Source organism: Lepidochelys olivacea (genome assembly GCF_965140295.1).
Source record: "Lepidochelys olivacea isolate rLepOli2 genome assembly, chromosome: 18".
Lineage (NCBI taxonomy): Eukaryota > Metazoa > Chordata > Testudines > Cheloniidae > Lepidochelys > Lepidochelys olivacea.
The window spans coordinates 6,749,732-6,773,813 of NC_140428.1; the positions used below are offsets into that span (position 1 = coordinate 6,749,732).

The window sequence follows — 24,082 nt, forward strand, 5'->3', positions numbered from 1 at the left end:
GTGCCCTTGTTGCCAAGAAGGCCAATGGCATTTTGGGATGTATAAGTAGGGGCATTTCCAGCAGATCGAGGGACGTGATTGTTCCCCTCTATTCAACATTGGTGAGGCCTCATCTGGAGTACTGTGTCCAGTTTTGGGCCCCACACTACAAGAAGGATGTGGAAAAATTGGAAAGAGTCCAGCGGAGGGCAACAAAAATGATTAGGGGACTGGAACACATGAGTTATGATGAGAGGCTGAGGGAACTGGGATTGTTTAGTCTACAGAAGAGAAGAGTGAGGGGGGATTTGATAGCTGCTTTCAACTACCTGAAAGGTGGTTCCAAAGAGGATGGTTCTAGACTATTCTCAGTGGTAGCGGATGACAGGACAAGGAGTAATGGTCTCAAGTTGCAGTGGGGGAGAGTTAGGTTGGATATCAGGAAAAACTTTTTCACTAGGAGGGTGGTAAAACACTGGAATGCGTTACCTAGGGAGGTGGTGGAATCTCCTTCCTTCGAAGTTTTTAAGGTCAGGCTTGACAAAGCCCTTGCTGGGATATTTTAGTTGGTGTTGGTCCTGCTTTGAGCAGGGGGTTGGATTAGATGACCTCCTGAGGTCCCTTCCAACCCTGATACTCTATGATTCTATGACAGGTTTCAGAGTAGCAGCCGTGTTAGTCTGTATTCACAAAAAGAAAAGGAGTACTTGTAGCACCTTAGAGACTAACAAATTCATTTGAGCATAAGCTTTCATGAGCTACAGCTCACTTCATCGGAAAGCTTATGCTCAAATAAATTTCTTAGTCTCTAAGGTGCCACAAGTCCTCCTTTTCTTTTTAGGATTCTATGACTACTCCTCTGCAGGAAGGACTAGGGTTTTCAGGCTTGTTGGAAGTAGTCTGTTTTAACGGAAGGACTTTGAAGAAGGAGAAGGTGGAGGTCCTGCAGAGCAGGTCAGGGAGGGGCCTCTGTGTGTAGGAAGCCACCTGGGGAAAGCCAGGAAGGCGGGAATGGAGAAAGGATACTAAGGACTTAGTGAATCAGACAGTTTGAGCACAGTAAGGAGGAGGAGCAGAAAGATCTGTGGGCACATGTGGGAATCACGCTGTGCAAGGCCTGAACGAGAAGACAAGAAGCTTGGCTTTACTGTAGAAATGGAGAGGAAAGCCAGCCAAAGGATGAGGAGGGGCTTGATGCTATCAGAATAGCAGGCAAGGAAGGCATTTTGGATGGACGTGGGTGTCAGGCAGGCCAGACAGGATGCTGTTGCAGAAGTTAAGGTGACAGATGACAATAGAAGAATGGAACCCTGTGGACTTCAAAGTGGGAACAGAGAAGGATGAGCACGTTTTAGAGATGCTGTGAGGCAATCTAGCAGGATTTAGTGATAGCATCAATTTGGGGTGGGGTGGAGGGACAGAGAAGAGGAATCCAAAGTAATACGAGGGATGAGATACTGCAGCAGAAAGAGAAAAGAGAAAGCAACCTTGACAGCAAAGGGAGGGAGAAGGGAAAGCTTCAGGAGAAAGGGAAGGAGCTCAGTTTTACTCATGCTGATTTTTCTGACAGCTGGAAATTCAGGAAGGGATGGCAGAGAGGCAATCAGAAATAATGGACTGGGCAGAGCTCGGGAGTGGAGAAATGAATGTGTGAATCTTCACCAGAGAGGCAACAGCTAAAGTTGTGTAACCAGATGAAGTTGTACAGAGACAGGGAGCAAGAAGAGAAGAGGAGGGAGACAAGAATGTAGCTCTGACAGACACTGAAAGGGAGACAGAGTGCACAAAGTAGCCACTGAAGAGTGGCTGGGGGTGTAAGATGAGAACCAGAAGAGCACCAAGTCCAAGGCATTGTCTACATGGGTAAATTGCATTTGTAACCCTTCTGCCCGTCAGAGTTGGCAGCAACAAGGGCCGGGTTCAATATCTAGGGGTTCCATTCCAATAACACAATGCAAACCGGCTCGAGCCCCCACCCAGTGACCTGGGACCAATATATACCACCCCCGCTGGGCGCCTCCAAGAGGCAATACTTCCCCTCTCGCAAGCACATAGTCTGAGTGTAGCAAAAGTCTTTTAATAACAGAGAGAAACAATGTGGCATTATGTTGGGGAAACACCACCAACAGGATTCATAACACAACCCATGAGCAAAAACAACCCCACCCCAGGCAAATTGGGGCATGCCCTTTTCCCTTTGGTTCTTGAGTCCAGCATCCCCAAATCACCCAAAGTCCCAAAAGTCCAATGCCCCAAAAGTCTCTGTCCCTGGTCAGGGCAGCCCCAGAGTTCGAAAGTTTATCGGCGGAGCTTTACCTCCCAATCTGGGTGGAAATGGGACAGGGGTAAGAGGCACCTTACGTGATCTGAAGCTGACCGCCCCATAGCTCCATAGCGGCGCTCCGCTCCGCCAGCCGCCCCACGAACTCCTTCGCTCAGCTGCGCTCCGCTCCGCCAGCCGCCCCACGAACTCCTTCACTCAGCTGCGCTCCGCTCCGCCAGCCGCCCCACGAACTCCTTCACTCAGCTCCACGGCCCACAAGCAGCTCCTGCCATCCACACACTGCTCCGCGTCGAACTGCTTCACCAGCCGTCCCGCAAATTGCTCCACAATATATCTTCAGGCTCCCCCACTACTTAACACAACACTCAGTGATTTCAGCTCTTAGGTGAATTCAGCTTATAGTAGGGGAGCCCCAGTGCTGGTGCACTGTCAGCCCAAAGTGAGCTCAGCAGCCTATAACTAGACTTCTAATGAAATCAAAATTAGCTCTGATATTCCACAGTGGAGAGAGGAGGAAGTGCAATCAGCATGTAAGGCCCTCACCAAGGGGCCCATGCCACCAAGTATTAATACTTGTCCCCAGCCTCTCTCCATTCACACAGTTTTGGAACCCATGACCCTTGCCTAGCGAGTGCTACTTAGTTGATGGTAAATCCCTCCATCATAACAAAAGGCCACGTACAGTTCCAAGCACAGTTCCCATAATCAGGGTAATAGCAATTTATTCTTCCTGCCCCAATAACAGAGACACTGGGGATCCCACAGCAGCCAAAGTGACCATTTGGGCAGCTATGGTCTCATTCTAGGCGTGGTGGGTGTGCCTATGCAAATGAGATCGGCCCCTGAAGTTCTTTTCCACAACTTGCCACACCTCACCACCAGATGTCAGGGTGGAGCTCATCCTGACACTGCTTACATCCTCCCCCCAGCCGAGACTTTGTCGTCCCGACAAATCACACTCCCTTTATACCAACTCATTGGTTTCCTCCAAAGGGCCTCAGGAAGCCCACTTTAGCTTCCACAAGCCTGTGTGCTAAATGTATTGGCTCCTCACTAGTCACCCCAGGTGCATCATAAGTTAACCGTTTCACTGGTCTTATCACCCTGTCTCGTCTATTGAGAATCTCTGTTGCCGAAGTAAGGGGAACATCCTCTTGAGTGACGGATGGAGAGGCTTCCCTGGAGGGTCCCTCGGCTACTGGCGTAGGCCCCTGCACTCCTAGTTCTAACGCTGGAGGGTCCAAGGTGCCCAGGACATCCTCTACCTGTCTGTCCCCATTGTCCAATAACCTGTGTTTGTCATCACAGGGGGGTCTCATCAGCAGCACCGGGGTATCAGAAAGGGGCCTAAATAGTTCCGCCAATGGGTTTAGGGCGGAAAAGGGAGAACTCTCGTTTGGTTCAGCTGATCGAGACTGAAATCTTGTCTCCATCCCAGGATACACCAGGGTTGTGTCTTCCTCCTCAGACTCACTCTCAGATGTGCAGAATAGGGGTAAGTTAGCTGCAGGGGGCCCACTGTCTGTGTTGGATGGCGGCTTTGGTCTAGCACCTCTGTTCTGCCCGGCGGCCCTGCCGTGGCCCATCTCACAAGGGGTGCTTACCAATTCCCCCACAGGGAGCAAAAGGTTTCTATGCACCGTCTTTATTTGCCCTGGACCGTCTTCAGGTTTGATCTTGTAGACCGGCAGATCTCCCAGCTTTTCCATCACCAGGTAAGGTATTGCCTTCCATCTGTCAGCTATCTTGTGTTTGCCAGCAATACCCAAATTTCGCAGCAGGACTCTGTCCCCCGGCTGGAGCTCCTGCGAACGCACTCTAGCATCATATCGATGTTTGTTGCGGTCTGCGTTCTTCCGAGCCGCAGCGGTAGCTAAGCGATAAGCATCCCGCAGCTTTTCTCTTAGTCGGGATACATATTGCTGATGAGTTTCATAGCTATCTCCATCCTCTGATACACCAAAGCACAAGTCTATGGGTAATCTTGGTTCTCGCCCAAACATCAAGAGATATGGGGTGACTCCCGTAGCATCGTTCTTTGTGGCATTGTAGGCATGCACCAGAAATGCGACATGCTGGCTCCAGGTTGCCTTCTGCTCTGGTCGCAAAGTTCCCAACATATCTAATAGGGTTCGATTGAACCTCTCTGGCTGAGGATCACCTTGGGGGTGATAAGGCGTTGTCCTAGACTTTTTAATTCCTGCTATCTTCAGCACCTCCTTCAGAAGGTGACTCTCAAAATCCCGCCCCTGATCAGAGTGTATCCGAGCCGGGAATCCATAGACTGAGAAATATTTGTCCCACAATACTCGAGCAACGGTGGTGGCCCTCTGATCACGTGTGGGATATGCTTGTGCATACCGTGTAAAATGGTCAGTCACTACTAGAATGTTTCCAACATTCCTCTTGTCTACCTCTACAGACAAGAAATCAATGCATACCAACTCCAAAGGTTTGTTGCTGGTGATGTTCTTGAGATATGCAGCCCTCGTGGGCAGAGTTTTCCTTTGAACACATCGAGCGCAAGTCTCACATTTCCTGCGAACATCTTCAGCCATTCGGGGCCAATAGAACCTACTACGAATAAGTTCCAGGGTCCTCTCCATCCCTAAATGCCCAAAGTCATCATGCAGGGCCCTCATGGCCAGGGCTCTGTACTTTTTTGGCAGTACTAGTTGTGCTCGTTGTTTTTGTAAAGGGTCAGTGGTCATTCGGTGTAGCACTCCCTGAATCAGTTTTAGTTTGGTCCATTCTCTCAATAGTAGTTTACCCTCCGGGTTAGGTGGGACAACCGCAGTTGGGCTTCGCCCCTCCCTTTTGGCAAGTAGTGTATCACGAATGTCAATATCTTGCCGCTGGGCTTCTTGCCAGTCAGCCGCATTGAGCATGGGCAAAGGAGATTGGTCTAATGCAATATAGTTCACCGAAGCAGAAGGCATGCATTCAGGGGGCAGGCCCAAAGCTTCTGCAACACATCCCTGAAAGTCTTCACGGGCCTCTGGCTCTCGGCGACTCACACTGCAAATAGCTCTCACTCCATCTGTGGGTATCACAGCAACTTCTGGAGCCTGTGGACGCCTGGACAATGCATCTGCATCTACATTGCTTCTCCCTGATCGGTACTGAATGCTGAACTCATAGCTAGCCAAGGCGGCCACCCATCTCTGCCCTGTAGCATCCAGCTTAGCACTTGTTAACACATAAGTCAGTGGATTGTTATCTGTCCACACCTGGAACTGAGCACCATACAAGTAGTCTCGAAATTTCTCAGTGATGGCCCATTTCAAGGCCAAAAACTCCAGCTTGTGGGTGGGATAGCGAGTTTCACTACCAGACAATCCTCGGCTGGCAAAGGCTACAGGTTTACATTTGCCTTCCACTTCCTGGTACAGGACTGCTCCCAGACCCTCCAAACTGGCATCAGTATGCAGGATAAATGGTTTGCTTGGGTCAGCAAAAACTAGGACTGGAGCATGAGTTAGGCAAGTAATGATTTCTTGAAAAGCCCTTTCACATCTCTCATCCCACCGTGGCCCAAATGGTGCAAAGGGGCCATTGTGTCTCTGCACAGGAGGCTTTGGGGACCTCCCCTTATTCTTGGACTTAGATTTGTTCTTGCTGAACTGATGTCCCCTGGTAAGATCATTCAGAGGCTTTACAATCGTAGCATAGTTTTTCACAAATCTGCGGTAGTAGCCACTAAATCCAAGGAAGGTCTTGAGTTCTCTGTAGTTACTTGGACGTGGCCATGTAGTGAGTGCTTCTATTTTATCAGGATCAGTACTCACACCTTCTTGGGACACAATGTGACCCACATACTTCACTGAGGTTCTGCAGAACTGGCATTTGTCAATTGAAAGCTTCAGACCATAATCCTCCAACCTATCAAGCACTTTAAGAAGTCTTTCTTCATGCTCCTCTAAGGTTCTTCCAAACACAATCAGGTCATCCAAATAAACTAACACTTGCAGTAAATTCATGTCTCCCACAACTTTCTCCATGAGACGTTGAAAGGTGGCAGGTGCTCCAGAAATCCCTTGGGGCATGCGTTCAAACTCATAAAACCCTAATGGGCAGATGAAGGCTGTCTTCTCCTTATCTTCTTCTCCCAGAGGGATCTGGTAGTATCCACTTCGAAGATCCAACACAGAGAACCACTGGCTTCCCAGCAAACAGTCTAAGGCGTCTTGCACTCGAGGCATAGTGTACTGGTCGACCACAGTACGGCTGTTTAGGGTGCGGTAGTCAATACACATCCGGATTTTCCCATTCTTTTTGCGGACTACCACAATGGGTGAGGCGTATGGGCTGCGGGACTCTGTAATGATGCCATTCGCAGCCAGCTCCTGAAGATGATGTCGCACATCTTCCATCTCAGAGAGAGCAATCTTCCTAGATCTCTCCCTGAAAGGTCGAGAGTCATGTAGTCTGATATTGTGCTCTACTCCTTTTGCACATCCCACATCCCACTCATGCAGTGAGAACACCTTGGATCTTTCACAAAGTTTCTTCCTCAGGCGATCTTTCCAGTCCTCGGACACTGGTGAATCTCCAAAGTCAAACTTTGCTGGGTCTATTGCCGAAACTGGAGTTTCATACTGGGGTTTTACAATCGACTCAGGCTCAAAGAGGTCTGCTATCTTTTGTCCTTGCTTCACAAAAATATCACGACTCGTTTCATTAGCAATCAATATAGTCACCCTTTCCTGGGCTTCAGCAGGTAGGGTTATGACTCCACTGGGGACCAGCACTCCTTCAGGGAGCTCTCCTCCCATCGGCTGCTCTATCATTGCTAACGTCCCTTTACTGCCTTTCAGACAGGTACTCATGACAAGCACTTCTTGCTCCGTCCTTGCAGGCACTACTAAGGGGGTTGTGCCTGCGTACTTCAGTGCCCCAAGCGGTAGCTCAGATGTGTCCCTTTTAGCGCTCTCAATTTTCCTATAGGCTTCAGCACAAAGCGTATGGATCATCAGGGTATTCAGGTACTGGTCCCCAGCCCGCCTTCTGCAGTAATCCGCGAGTACCTTGAAGAGACTGGAGTTGGTCCCTATCAGCACAGACACATCAGAAGTCCCTTTAGGGTCAGGGCATATTAAGGCAGCTGTGTCTACCTCTTCTCTTACCCCAGCAACCTCCTCTGGGAATTCCAGGTGCACTATGACATACCCTTGATAGGGGTATTCATCCATGCTGAGGCCACATAGGCCAAGGCCAGTCAGTGGCTGTATAGGCAGGTGCCTAAGCATCTGTTGGTAGAATGACTGAAATATAATAGTCACTTGAGATCCAGTGTCAAGCACTGCTTTACACTCCACCCCTTCGATCCTCACCATGACCTCTGCTCGAGGCCCTATCAGTCCTGCAGGGATCCCAGCTGGACAGTCTTTTCTGGGGGAATCTTCAAATCCTGCAGACCTGGGGGGTCCCCGTCCCCAGACCCTCTGGCAGCTACCGGATCTCTCCCAACTGATCCTCAGCTTTCCATACACTAAGGAGGGGTTTTCTTCATTACGGCACTTGGCAGCACTGTGTCCATCCTGACCACATCGGTAGCAGAAGAATTGACCTTTCCCCCTTCGCCTGGGGGGGATGGTGGCTCTAAGTGCGGGCTTCTCAATCGCCACAGTTTGAGGCTTCTTATTCCTAGAAGTCTTAACTCGGTCAACGGTACTTTGCAGCTCAGCTATCCGTTCCGTCAGGACCTGCATTTGTTGGGCAAGTTCCTCTCTGGTGCTCACCATCAGTACACTGGCCATTTGCAGTGGTGTTGTGCTGGCTGGCTCCGATGTTTGGGCTTCCCAAAACTCACTGGCAGCCTGCCTTTCTTCCTCCTCTCGGACCTCTTTTATCAGCTGGGAGTAACTTGGGGGATGTTCCCGTCGTTCTCTTAGCCGGAGATGAAGTAGAATCGGGTTCTGATACTGAGTTCCTCTTACAATTTGAGCCAGTCTGGTCTGATCCATCTGCTCAGCAGTCACTGCTCCCCTCATGACAGCTCTCTGAAGCAGTCTCTCCAGTCTCTGTATGTAGGCTGAAGCCTTCTCGCCCTTTTGTTGTCGGGAATTAAGGAACTTACAGTAGCTGTCTTCAGGGCCCTCTACGCTCCCAAAGTTGTGTTCAAGGGCCTCTAGGCAGTCCTTCACACTGACCCCAGGGTCAATGAGCTTCAGGGTGCGAATCACATCTAATGCTGGGCCGCCAAGGCTCTCTATAAGGCATCTTCGCTTTTCTGCATCTGGTACGGCCCACTCTTGCAGCATTTCAGTGGTATGCTCTAACCAGGGTTCAAACTCCTCCTCCCCAGCAAATAATCTTAACTTACGACAAGAGTCTGACTCAGCATGGGGAAGCACAACCTTTTCCAATATTTGCCCCAGAGCTTTTGTCCAATCATCAGCCGAGGCTGCAGCCTCTGAGCTAGAAGCTGCTGAGCCAGGGCCCAACAAACCTGACATATTAGCCATTATACAAACAGTAATTTCCTCAAAATATAAGCACAAACAAAAAAAAATATAAATTGTTTCCCAATGTAGTGGATCACTCAACAGGTGCTTGCGAGGGGTACTGACCCAGGCGATCCCGGACGAGCCCCCAAAAATGTAACCCTTCTGCCCGTCAGAGTTGGCAGCAACAAGGGCCGGGTTCAATATCTAGGGGTTCCATTCCAATAACACAATGCAAACCGGCTCGAGCCCCCACCCAGTGACCTGGGACCAATATATACCACCCCCGCTGGGCGCCTCCAAGAGGCAATACTTCCCCTCTCGCAAGCACATAGTCTGAGTGTAGCAAAAGTCTTTTAATAACAGAGAGAAACAATGTGGCATTATGTTGGGGAAACACCACCAACAGGATTCATAACACAACCCATGAGCAAAAACAACCCCACCCCAGGCAAATTGGGGCATGCCCTTTTCCCTTTGGTTCTTGAGTCCAGCATCCCCAAATCACCCAAAGTCCCAAAAGTCCAATGCCCCAAAAGTCTCTGTCCCTGGTCAGGGCAGCCCCAGAGTTCGAAAGTTTATCGGCGGAGCTTTACCTCCCAATCTGGGTGGAAATGGGACAGGGGTAAGAGGCACCTTACGTGATCTGAAGCTGACCGCCCCATAGCTCCATAGCGGCGCTCCGCTCCGCCAGCCGCCCCACGAACTCCTTCGCTCAGCTGCGCTCCGCTCCGCCAGCCGCCCCACGAACTCCTTCACTCAGCTGCGCTCCGCTCCGCCAGCCGCCCCACGAACTCCTTCACTCAGCTCCACGGCCCACAAGCAGCTCCTGCCATCCACACACTGCTCCGCGTCGAACTGCTTCACCAGCCGTCCCGCAAATTGCTCCACAATATATCTTCAGGCTCCCCCACTACTTAACACAACACTCAGTGATTTCAGCTCTTAGGTGAATTCAGCTTATAGTAGGGGAGCCCCAGTGCTGGTGCACTGTCAGCCCAAAGTGAGCTCAGCAGCCTATAACTAGACTTCTAATGAAATCAAAATTAGCTCTGATATTCCACAGTGGAGAGAGGAGGAAGTGCAATCAGCATGTAAGGCCCTCACCAAGGGGCCCATGCCACCAAGTATTAATACTTGTCCCCAGCCTCTCTCCATTCACACAGTTTTGGAACCCATGACCCTTGCCTAGCGAGTGCTACTTAGTTGATGGTAAATCCCTCCATCATAACAAAAGGCCACGTACAGTTCCAAGCACAGTTCCCATAATCAGGGTAATAGCAATTTATTCTTCCTGCCCCAATAACAGAGACACTGGGGATCCCACAGCAGCCAAAGTGACCATTTGGGCAGCTATGGTCTCATTCTAGGCGTGGTGGGTGTGCCTATGCAAATGAGATCGGCCCCTGAAGTTCTTTTCCACAACTTGCCACACCTCACCACCAGATGTCAGGGTGGAGCTCATCCTGACACTGCTTACACATTGGTTTAAGTTAAATTAGTGCAAACCCTTATGTGGACACTCTTGTTCCAGTTTAAAAGTGTCTCATTTTGGTTGAACTAAGCCTTTTCCTATTCAGTTTATTAGCATAAAAAGCCACTCTTATACTGAATAGTGTCCATATCGGGTTAACTGAATCTATTGAAATTCACACCATCCATTAAACTGGGGCAATGTTATCATGTAAACAAGCCCTATAAAGCCAAGAAAGGAGAATCATTAGGAGGAGGGACTGGATCAACTGAGTTAATGGTGGTGTAAGACTGAGAAGGAGGAGAAAGGCAGCGTGGTCTTGGGATTTGGCCAGGAAGAGGTCACCGTTGACGTTGTTGAGGGCATCCAGTGGAGGTACAGATGCCAGATTGTAGGGGATTAAGAATGAAGATGGAGATGATGAGACAAAAGAAGTAAACCACGTGCTTCAGCGGCAAAAGGAAGGAGTGAGATGGGACAGCAGTTGGAGAAGACGTGCAGGAGGGAATCAAGGGTGTTTTTTTAACAATAAAGGAGATGGTATGTTGGAGACAGAGTGGTTGAGGGGGAGGTGGAAGGATGAGGTCAGTGAGGAGGATCTACCTTTGAGAAAAGAGTAGGCCAAAGGTGCTGGGTGCAGGGTTAGAGAAAGAAAGCAGGAGACATATTGCTGAGTTGAAGACTGGGATGTACGGAGAGATGGAGCAGGATGGGAACAAATGAGGGGGAGGAGTAGAAGTGGAAGCTCATGCTGAATAGTATTTGGTCTCGCCTTAAAAAAAAAAAGAGACGATCTTCAGTGGAGAAGGGAAGTCAGTGCAAGACTAGAATCAAAGGTAGAGAAGAATTAGTGCGGTTTTCCATTCTAACTCCTGTTTTCATTTGCTCATAACTTTCTAAAACGTTCACCTTTCAGACCAACGTCTGCTCTGCCTCTTGGTAGTTGGGGTTCTTTGTTTGGACACACAATGTATTGAATAACAATATTCCCATCAATAAGGGACCACATATCATATGACACAAACTAACGGGAATTTGAATTTCAGTCTTTTGACATTTTCTCACTATTTTATACAATAATCCATATTTAAGTTTCACAAATATGGAGACTGTAGAAGATCCAGCCAGAACAACTGGGGATTGGTCCTGCTTTGAGCAGGGGGTTGGACTAGATGACCTCCTAAGGTCCCTTCCAAACCTGATATTCTATGATCTATGAACATGATGATATGTTTTATGAAATTATGTAATATTACCATTACCACTACCACATAGACAGTACTTTCTTCACCAAAAAACTGAGTATCACATTTATAATTGCCAGAGAAAGAAGCTTGTACATTCAATACATGTCAAACATATCTTGTCATACATATCAAAACCCAGCACTGGTGTAGCACAGAAGGGCTAATATTTCAGAAAGAAAAGGACAAGGAAATGGTGGGAGTTCTGAATATCTGCTCTGTTTTGGTAGGTTTTCATGTCTCCAAAAAGCTGTTCCTTTAGATAAAAAAAGACAAGAAAACCAGGTATTGTCCACAGTATGCCTGTCAGTAACAATGTCCAGTTGTAAGCATAGCAAGCTGTCCTGTGAAGCAAGAAGAATTAAATGAAGGCCCAGATTAAGTTGCTCTCAGCCATGGTAGTGACAGAGGACAACAGATTCCCAGAAACCCAGAGAAGATCCAACCAACCTTGGTGAATTGGTGAACAATGATATGTAGGCAGTGCTTCTTCATGTCCAGAGCCTGTGTCTTGTCAGCTGCCTCTAAAATCTAGAGCAGAACAAAGTTAAAACTCTCTTCTCTTTCTTCTTCTGATAAAAGTCTAATCACAGACAAGTGCTGATTTTATGCAGAGAAGGTCATTTCCCTAAACTTGAGGTTGCTACCAGCTTTCCATTCTGAACTGGATTTTGGCTGTTGTGTGTGGTTCTTGTCAGAAGGTAATTTTTATGGAAAACTGGAGACGACTTAGGCTATGCATGGAGCCAGATTGTCTCAGGTGCCAGAATGAGACTGGTGCAGGCAAAGGGAAAGCAATACCCTAGGCTGTGGGTGGGGAGCAGTCAACGTAGGAGGGAGCACTGCTAACTTTTTGCCAACTGAGGATTCCCTCTACTAGGGAAATTCTTAGTTGGCTAGATTTTGGCTCTTTTGCACCACCTGGGCAGCAAAAAATGAGCAGGACCAGGGCAGAGGATCTGGTCCATGATCTTTAGGAAAAAATAGTTTATTTATGGTAACTGTCGTTCATTGAAAGTTGCCTCTATGCATTCACATTTGTGGGTTTGACGCTCCCAATGATCTGCTGATGGAACTTCTACCAAACCAGTGTCCATTGGGTCTGCATGAGCACCCCTTACTGACACTGATGTTCAACTTCTAAGCCTACAGAAGGAAGTCCAGTACCCAACCACCTCGGCTTCTTCTTCTATACCAAAGTATGATGAGAACTCTGTATGGAATGGGGACAGGAAGTGTGAATGCAGAAAGATAACTCTCAAAGAACAACTGTTATAAGTTTCTTCTTCCAGGTCCTCTGTGCATTCTCATTTGCAGGAGATTAGCGAGCAGTACCCACAGAGATGCAAGGCAGGCTGAGGAGTTTGCAGCTGAAGAGAAGTTGTAGCACTACTTTCCCAGTCTCGGCCTCCAAACAGGAGGTCAAGATTAAGGAACAGTGCTTGCTAAGATGTGATCTGAACTCTAAATGAGTGCTCTACAGAACGCCCTACTGGGCAACAGCTTGAACATGCCACACAAATGGCTGTAATGCATAATGGCAAGAGAACCTTAGTCCAAGAGTAATAGAAACAAATGGACAAGATGATCCACTTGGATAACCTGCGAGAAGAAACAACCTGTCCCTTGTACCTCTTCCCATATGCTAAATTAGCCTAGTGCTATTTCAGAAGGGCTTAGTTCTCTCTGGACAGAAACAGAGTGCCCTTCTCACATTCAATGTGTGAAAATATGCATCCTCTGGGAGTGGTGTGAGTTTTGAGGAAGAAAACCAGAAGAGATACAGACTGGTTAATATGAAAATCCATCACTGTTTTAGCAATTAAGTTTGGGTGTGGCTATAGAAATCCCTCAGCCTTATGTGTAAAACTAGGTCACCATTAAATCTGCAACTGACTGACCCTCCAAGCTGACATAATGGCATTGAGTAAGGCTTTTTTTGTAAGAGATAGTCCAAAAAGCAGTTTGCCAGTGGTTCAGAGGTGTGGTTCCATGACCTTTGCTAGCACCCAGTGCAAGTCCCATGCAGAAAGAGGCTACCTCACAAGAGAAAGGTGTTCGCAAAGCCTTAGATGGAATGTGTGATTGCAGAGTGTGGAGGAAATGAACCGCCCAACCACACTAGACCCTTGCAGATGGAGTTGGCATACAGAATCTGCATCCTGATGGACTTTTGGGGATGCATCGAACAGACTGGTCTCCTTTTGGTAGTGGTCTAGAATGGAGGGGAGCACTCTAGAACAATCCTTCAGCCATTGCCCAAGTGGAGCATATCTTCCACTTTGAACACAGTACATGTGTGTCACACGTTTTCTAGACTGAAGAATCTTTCTCATTCTTGCAGAACTAGACAGGTCAGAGTTGGTTAAGAATCTATCAGCCCGGCAGTCAGATGCAAAGATACTAGATCTGGATGCAGAATTCTCTTCCAGCCTGAGATAGAAGATCAGGAGATAGCATAACGTGACATGGTAGCTCAAAGGAGGATGCAACAGCTTGGCATACCAGTGCTCTGAGACACTCTGGAGCAATGACAAGAGTTTTTACCCTCTCTCAGGGTACGAGGTACTGCCAGGAAAGTACAAAGTTCTTGCTCCAGTCCAGGAGGAATGTGACCCTGAGAGACTCCTTCTTCCTGACCATTATTGAACAGAAAAGGTGACCCTTTCTGCCTTTATAGCAAAGCATTTTAGCACAGATGTTTACGTGCGGAAGAGATGGCAAGACAACGATGTTTCCAGAGACCACTCATGTTGGTCTAGTTGCCTTGGCCTGAATGCATGAAAGGAATTAGGTGCATAAGTCCCTATTTTAGGCATCTAAGTCCTACTTTCAGCACCACTGTGATGCACAACCCCCTGCCAAACCCTGCAAGCGCCTGAACTCACTTGGCACTCAGCTATTTGCACTAAAAGTTCCCTAGATGCCTATCTTACTGCCTGTGGGCAGGCACACTGCTGCGTTACCAGGGGTGTCCAGATGCCTAGCTCTTGCCTAAGTCCCATGAGCCTCAGAAAGAACCAGATAATTTGGCAAAGCTGATATTGCAAGATTTGCAGAGTTTGACCGGTACTGTGAAATCTGTCTTCTGGCAGCAACACCTTGTCCACAGGTTAGTCTCAGACTGTGCCAATAAAAGTGAGGCTCTTACAAGGGCACAGTTCAACATGCCCCACTTGATTTTGAGCCCCAAAGTCTTGATTAAATGACAGGTCAGGACCAAAGAGCAGAAGAGCTCCTGCCATGATCTGGCTTTGAGAGGTCAGTTGTATAGATATGGCAAAACATATATTCCTCTTTTCCTTAGCTGGGTTGTCACCACAGCCAGGCGCTCAGTAAACACTCTTAGTGCTGTTGACAGGCTGACGGAGAACGCTGTATTGTAAAAACTTTTCTCCTATGCAAAACTTCATGCATTTCCTATGTGATTGCTTTATGTCTGTGAAAGTAGGTGTCCTTCAAATCAAGAATCATGCATCAGGGCTTGTCTATATGAGCAATGATTTGCAGCAAGCTGGGGTGAAAACGTAGTGTGCGGCATGCTAGTGTGGGGTAAGTTTCCATAGGGCTCCTGCTGACACACCCTAAAAGTTCCCTAATGCACTTTAATCTACTCCTGTTTCAAAGTGGGGTAGATCAAAGTGTACCAGGGAACTTTCAGTGCACAGCAGCAGGGTCCACATGAATACTTAGTGAGTGGCACACTAGTGCAGGATAGATTTTCACCCCAGCTTGCTGAGAACTCAATGTTCATGTAGATAAGCCTTCAGTCTCTTTGGAATAGGGAGGGGGAATGACGAACCAGCAGGGGTTATCAAACTTTTTCTCTGAGGCCCCCACAACATGCTAAAAAAACTCCACGGTCCACCTGTGCCACAATTGTTTTTCTGCAAATAAAAGCCAGGACCAGCATTAGGGGTAGCAAGCAGGGCAATTATCCAGGGTCCCCCACCATAAGGGGCCCCGCAAAGCTTAGTTGCTCAGGCTTTGGCATCTGCTCCAAGCGGTGGGGCTTGGGCCCCTGGATGGTAGGGCTTGGGGCCTCAGGCTTCAGCCCCATACAGTGGGGCTTCATCTTTCTGCCTAGGGCCCCAGCAAGTCGAATGCTGGGCCTGCTTGACTGAATCCCTGAAACCAGCTCTTGGCCCCCCAGTGGGCCCCGGACCCCTGGTTGAGAACCACTGCCATAGTGATCATCCTCATTTTGAAGGTTCTGATGTGTCTCTTCAGTCTTCAGGCCATCTATCTTCCAAAGGATCTGTGAAGAGGAACTGAGAAGGGGGGCTTGGAAGCAGGATGGTGAAGAACTGTATGGAGTAACCTTGATGCGTAGTCTTCAGTATCCAGCAGTCTGATGTGATTTCATACTTGGCTTTGTGAAGTCTCTAAAGGACGTGGAGGTGGTAAATGAAGAGAAGAGCGTGCAAGAAACTGGAATGCGGCTCCCAACTGTGGTGTCACCACACCAATGTCGTCAGATATCACCAGTGTGGTGCTCTGCTCTGTTCAATGTTGATAACAGTCAGCTGCATGTGTGCGTTCCCTCTTCGTGCTGCTTCAGCTCTGAGCAGGTAGCTGACACAGCAGACCCCGAGAGAATCCCCAATGATCACAGACTCTGATAAGGTACGAAGGCACCTGGCCAGGTTTATTGTCAAACGAAGCACAGTAATAGTTTCCCAGAGACTCTACAGGACATACTACAAATATGTACCCCCTGACAATGGACCTGCTTAGTCAGTGGTGGGACTCTCCATTGCCCCCTAGGCCAGACAAAGACAACCCTTCAGGGTTCAGAGTAACAGCCGTGTTAGTCTGTATTCGCAAAAAGAAAAGGAGTACTTGTGGCACCTCAGAGACTAACCAATTTATTTGAGCATAAGCTTTCGTGAGCTACAGCTCACGATACAAATAAGTTACACATTACTCTGACATATAGAGGTGCAACCCCACTATGTGTTAGGGTGCTGCCTCTCACCTTGTACATGTTGGTTCAAACAAAACAACTCTATCCATCATATTACCCTCCTGCCCCTGTCTTTAGGATGGGTCAGTATATTCCTTGTTATCTATGTGGAATGTGCTAGTACCGGAATGTTCTGGTACTGTCCTGGCACATGTTTATATTACTAGTGCTTCGTACCTTTTAGGTACATGTATATTTGCAACATTAGCCTTCTTCTTGCCAGCTCCTGTGAGCAGAGCCTGCCTCTGGATCACAGCTTAACTTGCTTTATGTTAGCAAAGTCTTGACCATTACTTTAGTTCAGGCCTTAGGTCTCATACCGGTCTCTGGATTATATTTCAGGGTCTCATCTTACCAAAAATCTCTAAGGTTTTGTTGATTTTTTCAGTAAAATGGCCTTAACTTTCAAATTCTGTATTCACACTTGTGATTCTGGGGCAAGGTCTGAGGAATGAGGGGGGATTTGATAGCTGCTTTCAACTACCTGAAAGGGGGTTCCAAAGAGGATGGCTCTAGACTGTTCTCAATGGTAGCAGATGACAGAACGAGGAGTAATGGTCTCAAGTTGCAGGGGGGGAGGTTTAGATTGGATATTAGGAAAAACTTTTTCACTATGAGGGTGGTGAAACACTGGAATGCGTTACCTAGGGAGGTGGTAGAATCTCCTTCCTTAGAGGTTTTTAAGGTCAGGCTTGACAAAGCCCTGGCTGGGATGATTTAACTGGGAATTGGTCCTGCTTCGAGCAGGGTGTTGGACTAGATGACCTTCTGGGGTCCCTTCCAACCCTGATATTCTATGATTCTATGATTTAATTCCTGAATATCTCTGCGGCCGTGGCTCTGTTGCAAGGGGCAGAGGTGTCATAGGCAGCATGGGGGGAATGACAGGCCATACTTCTGCTTCAGTGGCAAGATCCTTTGCTGCCTTAGCCTGATCTTTAGGAATCAACTACAGAACAATTGCATCCCAGAGGGTGTACTGTTAGTATCTTGTCACTGCCTAGTAACTGGCAATACACTTGGATCCCAACAAATATGATTTCCTACTGAGCGAGGAAATTCTGTTCCCACGGAGCAGATTTAGTACCCTTTATCTTTTCTAATGCAGCAGAGACCACACAGTTCAAGCACCACCAAGTAGTGTCCTTAAGGCTTTGTGAAGGAATGCCATAGCAACATCTGTGAACTCCTGATATCACGGAAGACAGAGTGCTCTGTGGAACTGAAGAGGTGTATGAAGGCTGATGGTGATGGTTCACTCAAAGGGGGCCTGAGTGAAGCAAAAGGGAGATCCTGGGCATCACTGAACAGGAATTCCAGAGATGAATCAGGAGTAAGTTCCAAAGCCAAACCGTGCACCAGTGAAGCAAAAATCTTTTAAGTGGACTAGTTGACCAGTCTTGGGAAAAGTTGCTGGACTACCAGGAACATGAACTGGGGAAGTCTGCAGCTGTTACAGGGCCAGTGACAACTTAGGAGCTGAGACCTTCTCCAAAATCAACCCTGGGGAATTTCTTCTTTCCTTCTTCACTTCCCCAGAACCAGACCTATGCTTTCCTTTCCTTGTTTCTTCTGTGCAGATGGTGTATATTCCTAGGATGGTGCAGCAGGTGCCATAGAAGGATCTTCAACAGCTGAGGATGTTCTCTCAATAAACGGGTCTCGAAACTAATACCATTTGGGGAGTCAAACTTATCGGCATCACAAGTGCCAATGCAGATGAAAACGCCTGATAATGCTTCACAGGGGAGGTCAGTGCTGCCTGAGGCACAGACCTGGCACTGGAACCCTTGTTAGAGGCCCAAGTTGAGGCCGGTGAAGAGGCTGGAGCCAGGTTCCAAGGCTTCACTCATTTAATAGTAGTGCATTTTTGTGCCAAGGAGGGTCATTGTGGGCCCAGATTTTATTGCCTCGTCAGCCTGATAGCAGGGCCTGTGCTGTCTGAGTGTCACTGGTTTGAAAGACAGATAGGCCTTTAGACTCAATTGCTGATCATGGCATACTCTGGGGATGAATGTGATGGAGTGTGAGCTTCACCTGAGCACACCAGACATTAAACATACATGTCTGATTTCAGATAGACTGTCAGATATTCTTACAGCCTTTCTAGGGCTCTACTCCAGCCATCTTTGCATGGACCAACACCAGATCAATCTCCTACACTATTCTCTCTTCCTTATAATTAAAGTGAATAAAAGAAAATTCAGATGGCAAAGATGGTCTATTAAATAATTAGACAAAGTCACACACAGCGAGGATCCTACTGCTTTGCACAGGAGAGGAGAAGGAAATGAAGACACTGGGGTCTGCACTGCTTTATATAGATTCAGATATTGAGCACTGACATCACTAGGAGGGCTTATGCAGCCCCACTGGATACAGCTGTAGTAGAGGTTCCATGAACTTGAAGCCAGAGGATGTCAGACCTGCAAGTAGGGATGCACAGAAGCCTCTGAAGAAGAACACAAGTATTACTTACTCTGTAAAAATTTTAATACACTTTCCCCAGTCACATCTGTATAACAGCTTGGCCTAGAAACATCAAATGTTTTAACTCATCCCCATACTTCAAATTTTGCACATTCTTGTTTACAAATTCTGTTTCAATTCCATGGCATTCTAATGCTTTTCCACCCAAAAACTATAGTATCCCTATAATCTTAACTGCAGTTTAGCCAATTATTTTTGTCTAAGAATGTGAGTAAATCACAGACCCTTCTGGCTGGTGTTGCTGGACCCTTTGAATTTCTTGAATATTTACTGTATTTAAGACTACCAATGACTAATTAAAATGGATCAGGGACAATTACCTGGAGCACATTTTCCACTGTAACATTCATTTCCAGGTTCTGCTTGCAGTATGCTTGAAGTCTGTTGTTGTAGAAACCATAATAATAAGGGGCAGAGAAGAGGTAGCTATAAAGCTAGTCAAGGAGAACAAATCTGTGTTCCAAGTTGGTAATAATTAGGGCTCCGTGTCTGCCATGGAGGTTGCGGAAGTCATGGATTCCATGACTTCTGCAGCAGCCAGTGTGGCTGATCCCAGGGCTGCCCAAGCAGCTGGCTCAGGGGCCAGCTGCTCATATAGAACAAGAAGTAATGGACTTAATCTGCAGCAAGGGAGATTTACATTAGATATTAGGTAACACTTTCTAACTATAAGGGTAGTTCACCTCTGGAATAGGCTTCTTTAAGGGAGGTTGTAGAATTCCCATCATTGGCAGTTTTTAGGAACATGTTGGACGAACACCTGTCAGGGATGGTCTAGGTTTCCTTGGTCCTGCCTCAGAGCAAGGGGGCTGGACTTGATGACTTCTCCAAGTCCCTTCCAGCCCTACATTTCTATGACTGTATGGTTGTCCATGCAAGCTCCCTCCAAAGATGTATATAAAGTACTTCCCCAAGAGTTGTATAGCAAGATGGTTAGTCAGTGGACCAGTCCAACATACTGAGGCATGCATACTCTCTGGTACCCATTGTGAATGACAGCAATGGCCCAAAAATATAGTGAGCAGGGATTAAGTCCTGCATAGTTGTGCTCACGCAGGGGATCTTGGCATTGCAACACTTAACTTCTAGGCACCTTGCCACACAGTGGAATTCACGTCCCGAGTTAGGTTGTCAGGCTCCCCATGCATTGTATGGGGAGAGTTAAGCACCTATGAACCGGATTCTCAGAAGCCAGCAGCTGAGCAGGGAACTGCCTGAGCTGGCCAGGAGTGAAATGCAGAGGGCTTAGGGCCCAGATTCACAAAGGGATTTACATACCAAATTGAGAGGCTGGAAGGATGCGCCTATCTATGCTCAGGATTCTTAGCCTTGAACCCTTTCCTGGATTTAGGTACCCAAACCAGGTGAGCTCTTTCTCACAAAGAATTGAAGAGACACTCCTCTACCCCATTTTAAAATTATAGGAATGAAGGGCTCTCAAGAGGCCATCAAGTCCAGCCCCCAATAGCCCACTGCACACACCTGGGGGTGTGGGAGACCTGTTTTCATAACCCTGCTCTAACACATGTTTCCTACACTCCTGGTGCTTGCTGTAAACACCAGGCTATCAGGTGATGACTTGCTTACCCTTTTGTGTGGGTTCAGCATGCTCTGAGTGCATCAACCAGATCAGGCCCTGCACAAGTGAGATGGGCAGGGAACACCTACTTTGAAAATTCCACTGTGGCTTGGGTGTAAGAAAAGGTTACTTACTAACTCTGATTCTTCAAGATGTGATGCAGACGTGTGTATTCCACTTAGGCGTGTGTGTACCCAGTGCAGCAGAGGAAGAGAATTTTCCCTAGCAGTACCTGCAGAAGGGCAGCGCTCACGCCTCATAGCCATAGCACCACTCCAGGCTTTTGAAGGCAGTGACACCCCAACCCCACTCAGTTCCTTTGCAACGAACATCCAGAGACCAGACTCTAATGGAAAGGAGGTGGAGGGTGGGTAGTGGAATTCATGTCTGTATCACATCTAGAAGAACCAGTTACAATAAGTAACTGGTTTCTTCTTCTTCAATTACATGCAACCGAGTATTCCACATAGGTGATGCACAAGGAGTATCCACAGGAGGTGGGGCTCAGAGTGTAACTAAGGATTGCTGGACCGCCCTTTCAAAGTTTGCATTAGCTCTGGAAGATGCAGTAATGGTATAATGACAAGACATCATCTGACAACTAATGTATGGAGATACTGCTCCTCCGGAGCTGATTGCAGCTCAGGAAAAAACATGGGTACATATACCACCTTCGAGAACCCTGTATAAGGAGGCTCTCAGAGCCTGCAACTCAGAGACTCCCCTTCCAGATGTTATTGAAACCAGGAAAGCAGTTTTCTGACAGAAAGTAGAAAGGGTTAAGATGCCAGAGACTCAAATGGAGGTCCCATTAAGTCCACTGGGAAAGTATTAAGGTCCCACAGAGGAACTGGTTTTGAGACACTGGAGGATGGAGATGAAGAAGGCCTTTAAAGAATCTTGCTGCCATGGTACTGGAAAAGACTGATCTTCCAAGAATGGGTGGATGAAACACTGAAATCACTACCCGGTGCGACCTCAAGAGCTAAAGGCACCACCAGGCAACCGAAGACACAGCAAGTACTCTAAGATGTCCTGGATAGAGACCAGCATCAGTTGAATTCTGCGGGGCCGATGAACACACCAAAAATATGGTTCCATTTTCTCAAACAGGTGATTTTGGTACAGGGCTTTCTATTTAATAGAACCTGCAGAATGGCTGCCAAACAACACTTTTCATTCTCGTTCAACCACAAAACAACCACACAGTGAGATGCAGGGAGCTGAGTGTGGGATGCAAGGCAACACCATGATTCTGAGTGAGTAGGTCAGGATGAAGATAAAGGAGGCTGAATTGACAAGCGCAAGGTTGGAGAATCAACACTGCCTCAGCCATGCTGGTACAAGGAGGATAAGCATGTCCTGATCCGCTTTCAGTTTGAGGATGATCTGTTGTATGACTGGGATTGGGAAAAAACATACAGAAGAGCTAATGTCAGCTGAGATGGAAGGTGTCAGTCAGGGAGCCTGGACAGAATTCCCCTCGAGAGCAGAACAGATGGCATTTCCTGTTGTCCCTTGTAGCAAACAGGTTGGTTGTTGGAATGCCCCAAGCTGCAAAGATGACCTGCAGGATGCTTGTCTTCAGGGAACACTCGTGATTCAGGCAAAAAATTTTTCTGAGATGGTCTGCGAGATGATTCTGGGCCTCGGAAAAGCGATCGGCTATTAGAGTGATAGCCTCCTTGATGCAGAACTGCCATAACCTAACCACCCTGGATTGTGCTCCCCTTCTCTGTTCACGTAATGTATCACAGCAGTATCACTGGTAAATATGTAAATGATGGCTCCCCGATGCGGTTCAGAAAGGCGGGACAAGTATCGCAGATGGCCCGAAGCTCCAGTATGTTGATATGCAGAGACACTTCCAATTCACAGACCCTGAATTTTCAAAAAGAAAAACTTGTGGCACCTTAGAGACTAACCAATTTATTTGAGCATAAGCTTTCGTGAGCTACAGCTCACTTCATCGGATGCATTCAGTGGAAAATACAGCTGGGAGATTTATATACATAAAGAACATGAAACAATGGGTGTTACCATACACACTTTAATGAGAGTGATCACTTAAGGTGAGCTATTACCAGCAGGAGAGTGGCAGGGGTGGGGGGGAAGGAGAAACCTTTTGTAGTGATAATCAAGGTGGGCCAGTTCCAGCAGTTGACAAGAACATCTGAGGAACAGTGGGGGGTGGAAGGGGGGAATAAACCTGGGGAAATAGTTTTACTTTGTGTAATGACCCATCCACTCCCAGTCTTTGTTCGAGCCTAAGTTAATTGTATCCAGTTTGCAAATTAATTCCAATTCAGCAGTCTCTCGTTGGAGTCTGTTTTTGAAGTTTTTTTCTTGAAGAATTGCCACTTTTAGGTCTGTAATCGAGTGACCAAAGAGATTGAAGTGTTCTCCAACTGGTTTTTGAATGTTATAATTCTTGACGTCTGATTTGTGTCCATTTATTCTTTTACGTAGAGACTGTCCAGTTTGACCAATGTACATGGCAGAGGGGCACTGCTGGCACATGATGGCATATATCACATTGGTAGATGTGTAGGTGAACGAGCCTCTGATAGTGTGGCTCATGTGATTAGGCCCTACGATGGTGTCCCCTGGATAGATATGTGGACACAGTTGGCAATGGGCTTTGTTGCAAGGATAGGTTCCTGAGTTAGTGGTTCTGTTGTGTGGTGTGTGGTTGCTGGTGAGTATTTGCTTCAGGTTGGGGGGCTGTCTGTAAGCAAGGACTGGCCTGTCTCCCAGGATCTGTGAGAGTGATGGGTCGTCCTTCAGGAGGTTGTAGATCCTTGATGATGCGTTGGAGAGTTTTTAGTTGGGGGCTGAAGGTGATGGCTAGTGGCGATCTGTTATTTTCTTTGTTGGGCCTGTCCTGTAGTAGGTGACTTCTGGGTACTCTTCTGGCTCTGTCAATCTGTTTCTTCACTTCAGCAGGTTGGTATTGTAGTTGTAAGAATGCTTGATAGAGATCTAAAACTATTTCCCCATGTTTATTCCCCCCCTCCATCCCCCACTGTTCCTCAGATGTTCTTGTCCACTGCTGGAACTGGCCCACCTTGATTATCACTACAAAAGGTTTCTCCCCCCCGCTCTCCTGCTGGTAATAGCTCACCTTAAGTGATCACTCTCCTTACAGTGTGTACGGTAACACCCATTGTTTCATGTTCTCTATGTATATAAATCTCCCCACTGTATTTTCCACTGAATGAATCCGATGAAGTGAGCTGTAGCTCACGAAAGCTTATGCTCAAATAAATTGGTTAGTCTCTAAGGTGCCACAAGTCCTCCTTTTCTTTTTGCAAATACAGACTAACATGGCTGCTACTCTGAAACCTGAATTTTCAGTGACTCCAGATGTGCTCCCCAGCCCACCAGGGAGATGTCAGAGACAACAGACCTGGTTGGTAGGGGCTGGACAAAGGGAATGCCCTGACATATACTTTCTGGAAGCATCCACCACTACAAGGAGTCCAGGACCAGTGGAGGTAGATGGACCGATCTGTCCAAGGAATGAAGAGTCAGATGGTAAACCATCCTGAGCCACATCTGAAGGGGTAAAGGCGCAATCTTGCTAACAGAACCCTCTGCATGCAAACAGATATGTGGCC

The 24,082-nt window shown here is 47.4% G+C and overlaps 1 pseudogene across 1 annotated transcript in view; it reads right to left on the reverse strand.

The window, feature by feature from the left end:
• Positions 1-24,082, reverse strand: part of LOC311532968 (leucine-zipper-like transcriptional regulator 1) — a 116,590-nt pseudogene that overhangs the window by 14,217 nt on the left and 78,291 nt on the right. The window contains exons 8-9 of the transcript in view: positions 19,204-19,309; positions 11,878-11,958 (exon numbers count right to left, since the gene is read on the reverse strand). The product of the transcript in view is annotated as a leucine-zipper-like transcriptional regulator 1 (transcript). The remainder of the gene's footprint in view (positions 1-11,877; positions 11,959-19,203; positions 19,310-24,082) is intronic.